The sequence below is a fragment of the Macrobrachium rosenbergii genome, chromosome 46 (assembly GCF_040412425.1).
Source record: "Macrobrachium rosenbergii isolate ZJJX-2024 chromosome 46, ASM4041242v1, whole genome shotgun sequence".
NCBI classification, from domain to species: domain Eukaryota; kingdom Metazoa; phylum Arthropoda; class Malacostraca; order Decapoda; family Palaemonidae; genus Macrobrachium; species Macrobrachium rosenbergii.
The window spans coordinates 6,197,501-6,205,000 of record NC_089786.1 but is presented as its reverse complement, the minus strand read 5'-3'; the positions used below and the strand labels follow the sequence as shown (position 1 = coordinate 6,205,000).

The 7,500-nt window shown below is 33.8% G+C and overlaps 1 protein-coding gene across 1 annotated transcript in view; it reads right to left on the bottom strand.

Annotated features, from left to right (window-relative positions):
- Positions 1-7,500, bottom strand: part of LOC136830187 (uncharacterized) — a 350,681-nt gene that overhangs the window by 333,072 nt on the left and 10,109 nt on the right. Inside the window, exon 2 of the mRNA XM_067089454.1 lies at positions 2,456-2,514. The gene's annotated coding sequence lies outside the window, so the exon portion shown is untranslated. The remainder of the gene's footprint in view (positions 1-2,455; positions 2,515-7,500) is intronic.

The window sequence follows — 7,500 nt, the reverse complement described above, 5'->3', positions numbered from 1 at the left end:
CTGGAAAAGGGCAACTCCAGTTAACGGAGACCGCTGTGAAAGTATTATGCGATCCTTAAATGGTAAGTGTGGACTGGGCCGCACACCACAATGTTTGTGTGTCTGTGAGTGCGTGTTTGTGTCTGTCTTCGTACAGAGAGAGAGAGAGAGAGAGAGAGAGAGAGAGAGAGAGAGAGAGAGAGAGAGAGAGAGAGAGATTCAATCACAGTACAGTATATGATATAGATGAATGCTATTAGTGCAACCTGACAATCATTTCCAGAGAGAGAGAGAGAGAGAGAGAGAGAGAGAGAGAGAGAGAGAGAGAGAGAGAGATAAAAATGGTATACGTACCATATAAATGATCATAGTGAAGATTCACTCTAAAGCTTTAACGCACAATGATTATTGACGTAGGACGCTTTATAACTAGTCACCAAATGATCAAGAAAAATCAGTTGGGCGGAAAAATGCAAAGTCATAGAACTTTCTTTTACAGCATAATATTTCCTTAGATAATGCTAATTAATAATACTTCGTAGACATACATATACATATACACAAAAACACTCCCACAATATATATATATATAAGTGTGTGTGTGTGTTTGTCTATATATATATATATATATATATATATATATATATATATATATATATATATATATATATATATATATATATCAGATATACATACACGCACACATACACACACACATATATATGTATATAAACATATACATATGTACATGCGTATGTAAAAGAAATATGTACGTATTGTGTGTATGTTGTAGCCTGCAGGCCGTGTGACCGGGGAAATTTAGTACCATATAACTCGGTTACCATGACATGTAGTTATCATAACTGGAACCACGACATGAACCACAAACGCCTTTCTTCCATGAAAGGTACGAACAAGGCGGAAAAAAAAAAATCACGCTTAACAGAATGACACTTGTCCTCAAAGGTGCAAATCAGCATTCTAAGAAGTTCACGCTAATTCATGCCGTCAAAGACAGCGACTGAGATATATAAATAGGTCATTCATATTTATTTCAGGAGGATGCTGAAATCATTTTTAGTTGAAGTGTAGGTGTTCTAGAGTACCGTGCTTATATGGTTATTTTGCTTGTGGTTAGTCAGTAAAGACAGTACGAAGACTGGCATTGGTCTGCCCTCGGGCCTGGGCAGGAAGAAGTCCGGGGGGAAACTTGAACGGCCTTCCGGGAAATGACAAGTCTTTAGTATTATCAGAGGCCAATCAAATGTCGAAAAATCAACAAATATATGCATACACACACAAACACACACATATATATATATGTATCTGAGTGAGTGCACGTGTGAGATTAAGATATATGTCGTTTATATTTATGTCAGGAGGTGGCAAGAATATATATATATATATATATATATATATATATATATATATATATATATATATATATATATATATATATATATATATATATATATATATATATATATATATATATATACATATATATATATATATATATATATATATATATATATATATATATATATATATAATGATATAGGGAACTACTGAAGTGGAAGGCATCAAAGCGACATACGGCACATTACGATTCCGTCTAGTATTACGGGACATGACTTTCTCTTAAATTCGATCGTCCGTCCACTTTCGTCTTGTACCTGCACGGTGAAGTTAACGTTTCACTTGATTTGTGTAGCAGTTATTTTCCAGAGGTTTTGACTGACTTTTTAAAAAAAATACCTACAAAATTTCCTATATATTCAGGGAAGTTCCCCCTAGCGTGGGGGACACGGGTGACACGGCATATAAATTTTCAAGATGCGGTGAGTGGAGATTTTCCATTGACATGTTACGCGAAATCTCAAAAAAAAAAGAGAAGAATTGCCATGAAAGTTTCATGGAAGATCAGCTTCAGATACAGAGAAATCTCTTGGAGCCAAATAAGTACGTTCATGGGACTGCAAAGTATGCACTATAAAAATAAACAATTGTGGTTGTATGTCAAAAAACAGCGATAGATATCCGTACATTGATAATTAATTATATGTATATGTATATATATATATATATATATGTATATATATATATATATATATATATATATATATATATATATATATATATATATATATATATATATATATTATCGCTGCATAAGATATCTACTGATTCTTGGAACATACAGCCACAAAGGTTAATAGCCTATGATGCACAATGTGTAGTCAATATATATATATATATATATATATATATATATATATATATATATATATATATATATATATATATATATATATATATATATATATATATATATATATATATATATATATATATATTCAGATAACTACCTACCCACTACAATAGGATTTGGAATATATATGACAGATAAGACAAAATACAGATTTACCTGCGCAGGAAACCTGTTCATTACTGATTAAAATCAATTCAAACTCACCAGAAACCTATAGTCTTCTACCGTCGGTCTTTGTGGGCAGTATAGCTCGCTTTTGGATTCTGAAAATTAAAGATAATAAGATTCGTTAAAAATTCCATAATCACAGGATGAAATAGTGAAAAAATTTCATAATGATGTGTGAGTATTATATATATATATATATATATATATATATATATATATATATATATATATATATATATATATATATATATATATATATATATATATATATATATATATATATATATCTATATATATATATATATATATATCTATATATCTATATATATATATATATATATATATATATATATATATATATATATATATATATATATATATATATATATATATATATATATATATATATATATATATATATATATATATATATATATATATATATATATATATATATATATATATTTATACATTTACATATATAATATATATACATATATATACATACATACATATAATAATAAGCATACATAAACAACGTTGTATATTTATTTTAAATATATATTTGCACTTAAACCAGTGTGGATTTTTCCACAAACAATAGAATGAATAAACAAATACAACGATAATAACACTGCCGGGTAATGGCTAAATTCTCTATACTTTCATAGTAATACCTATTTTCAATTAGTTTTAGTCTACATAATACATCATGAAAAATACATGTTAAAATAGGAAACAAGAAATTACAGCCATGGCAGAAGAAATGTGAAAATTTAAATACAGTAGTACGCATCATCCGAACATTCTCTGGAGACGCAGACTGGTCGAGATCTAAAAATTCCTCTTAAGTGAAAGGTACTGTAAAATGAATGCTTCTGAGTAAAATGTCTGTAAAATGAAGGATGTCACAGTGACTTTCTTGCATTCTTCATTTTTACTGTCAATTCGTCTTGTTGTTTTTTTTTTAAATATTTATTTTTTTCTTGCGTCAGGTGAACTTTTGAAAGAAACGCCCTTCATGTTAGACTGAATTATTTGATGCCGTTGGAAGGCTACTGAGAACTCTCTCTTCGTTTGTTTATATCTTTCTTTAACTCTCCTTTGGCATACTTTGCTTACTGTTTTCATTTCCTTCAGTTCATCTTCGACTCATTTTATTTCTCTGTTATTTCTTTCAAATTTCCTCTGACGTTTTATATTGTCTGTACATGGAGCTAAAATCACAGGGACTGTTTCTATCTTTGATATAACTATATGCCGTGTAAATCATTTTTTATGTGCATCTAGAAACGTGGCGTCAAAAGGAATTGCAACATTTCTAGCCTAAAAAGAGTGCTTTAGTTCAAATATTAACAAAGACAATTCGTATAAAAATAATATAACAAAGTACGCAAAAAGGTGGCCTACAGTACTGACACAGAATAAATTGATAATTTACATGTAAGTTTAGATTGCAAAAAAAAAAACATTATTTACAGCTGTTTCCAAAGACAATCCATATTCATTATTATTATTATTAATGAAGAAAAGCCCTGCTATATACCATTTCCATGTATTTACCCAAACACATGAAACAATATATACTGTATATATATATATAGATATATATATATATATATATATATATATATATATATATATATATATATATATATATATATATATATATATATATATATATATATATATATATATACATACACACACACACACACACACACACACACGCACTTCTCAAATGGCATAGTATTTATAAACATCGTACGCCCAATCGCAACACACGTACATAAAGCGAGAGAGAGAGAGAGAGAGAGAGAAAAAAAGAGAGCTGACATTCTTTTACAAGGCAGGAAAGAGACCGCAAGACCATCATGTCATCACAATCCGAGTGTAAGTAAGGGCTGTGGCCGGCCAAAGAGATTTTTGCCCCAGGTCACATACTGGGCGACCGCGGAAAGGGGTAAAGATCTCACACTCGTTGACATTTAGTGTTGGTACTGCGTATGTGTGTGTGTGTATGTGCTCCCGTGGGTCGTAAACGTATATACTGGAGGTGTGGGGCCAAACACACACACATACACACACACACACACACACACACACACTGCCTTTAAGTGAACATGACAATATGGAGGAGAATTCGTTGCTGTCAATGGGAGGCGATGGGAATTTCGGTTTATGTAAACAGCGCAAATAAATGGTTACTTTCCTAGCCGCCCGCAAGCCCGCCCGCCCGCAAGCCCGTCTGGTAGGGGTGGGCAGAGGGGAGGGGGATGGAAAGGAAAGGGGAAGGGGAAGGGGAGAGAGGAGAGGTTGTGTGTGTGCGTGTGTGTATGTATGCAGGTGGCCTTCAGACCCCATTCTAGGGTCACTATAGAAACCCTCCCCCTCCTACCCCACCACCAGCCCTCTACCCGTCACCCCTTATACGCCCTTCTGACTACCCTTAGACCCCTTCATCATTCTGTCTTCCCAGCTAACCAAGTCCCAGACACGCACACGAATATTTATAGATACGTACACACATACACCACCAGTTATACACGCTTTAGTATAAAGGGTATTTATGTTTGAGTGAACTCACCCATACACAGATAGGTAAACATTCCTATTTATACACGCATACATTACATATATATATATATATATATATATATATATATATATATATATATATATATATATATATATATATATATATATATATCCACATATACAGTTCTGACTATAAACAGCTACAGACAGATGGTAATGGTAAACAAAGAGACCTCGGCTACTACACAGACTCCAAAAAGTAACCATATGCCCCCAGGGTATCTAGCCCAGATACCCATGTCTGCATATTTTGCATACTTAAAATCTTCCATACTTGCAGACATGTGGCCCTACCGGTCACCCTAAAAAGAATACTTTTCAACTAGAGGCCTTCACTGGGTTAGCTATTACGTACAACCTGACGTAATAGTCATATCCATAAAGAGAGAGAGAGAGAGAGAGAGAGAGAGAGAGAGAGAGAGAGAGAGAGAGACGCGTATACACCTTTTCATTTTTTTACTTATGGTATGCACAGTCATTTCTGAGACACTGAAATAATAGGGCTAAAGGTGGTAGCATATTACTGAAAGAGAGAGAGAGAGAGAGAGAGAGAGAGAGAGAGAGAGAGAGAGAGAGAGAGAGAGAGAGAGAGAGACGCGTATAAACCTTTTCACTTCTTACTTATGATATGCAAAGTCGTTTCTGAGATACTGAAATAATATTACAAAGAGAGAGAGAGAGAGAGAGAGAGAGAGAGAGAGAGAGAGAGAGAGAGAGAGAGAGAGAGAAGGTTTTCTACTACGTACAATCACAGATATTTTTGTGCATGTGTGTGTGTTTGAGAGAGAGAGAGAGAGAGAGAGAGACGTATAAACCTTTTCACTTTTTACTTATGATATGCAAAGTCGTTTCTGAAAGTCGAGAGAGAGAGAGAGAGAGAGAGAGAGAGAGAGAGAGACTGAAATAATATTACAATCACAGATATTTCTGTGCATGTGTGTGTGTGTGAGAGAGAGAGAGAGAGAGAGAGAGAGAGAGAGAGAGAGAGAGAGAGAGAGAACAAATAACTGCAACAGCAAGAATTACAAATCATCGACACCTACCTCTGGCATCACACAACCGGACGAGGAACACACGGAGCGAAAAGAAGATATGAAAACCACGAGAAAGACAAAGAAAGACGCAGAATGCAACACGAGATGTGGAAATCACAAAAAGGACGTTTCAGGTTCCTTTGATGCTCGACTGATCACCAAGAAAAAAAAAAAATAAGTCGAAAACGAAGGCCGGGGATGATTGCGAGGGAAGATTCTCGTTAAGTCTCGTCAGTGATAATTATCATCTCCTCTACCTTGCGATATTTCCCATAATTTCTCTTTGGCCAAGATGATTGCGTATCGATGAAATATTAGGGAGACCAAGGTTGTTCTTACGGCCATCAAACTAACTCGTAACTGAGCAGTTTCACATGGTTTATCGCCAGACACCTTTTGGAAACAGGGGGTAAATAATAACGAGTTTGGCAAGAACTTTCAGACGAAAATCGCATATAACATTTAAATATTCCCTGACCTCAGACAATCTCTCTCTCTCTCTCTCTCTCTCTCTCTCTCTCTCTCTCTCTCGATGACCACACAGAGGTGGAGCTAAAGGCAGAGCTGCAAGGAGAGTCATTCTACACAGACCAACGATTCCAATGAGAAGATATTTATTTGAAGTGGCATCACATGACTGCCAAATTAAGACTCAAGAAGACCATTGAGCAATTTCTTTCCTGAGAGAGAGAGAGAGAGAGAGAGAGAGAGAGAGAGAGAGAGAGAGAGAGAGAATGTCCCAAACAAGGAGTACAGCAGGGAAGAAATATTTATCACACGTCGAGGAAAATGCAAATCATGATCAAATATGATGCGTTTCCTGTGTTCTCTACAAACGGAGATGATTTAGCTCAAAGTCGAAAGGAAGTGAAAGGCGTGACGTAAGACGGTGCGCAATTAAAGGAAAGTGAGAGTGGTTAGCCGATAAGGTTCCACGTTTATGACAGTCAATATATGCGTCTGTGAGTACGCGTATGTAAGTAGGTACATTGTGAGGCACACACTGACAGACTATATATATATATATATATATATATATATATATATATATATATATATATATATATATATATATATATATATATATATATATATATATATATATATATATATATATATATATATATATATATATATATATATATATATATATATATATATATATGCAGCCACTGAGACCCATTGCATGTGATAATGGTTAACAATGAAAAAGATTGTTCTTTGCAGCTTCTAATCATCTATCCAGCCTGTAGAGTCATTCTGAAGTTCGAAAACACACAAAAGCACACACACATATATATAATGAATCATTACATTCACATTTCACCTTGCAGTCAAATGACGGTCACATTTTTTAAAGACAGAAGCTGCAAAAATAGCAAATGATATTCGCACATAATGGTCATGTTGCAAACCGACCTTGAACTTTCAGTTACAACGTTCGCATAT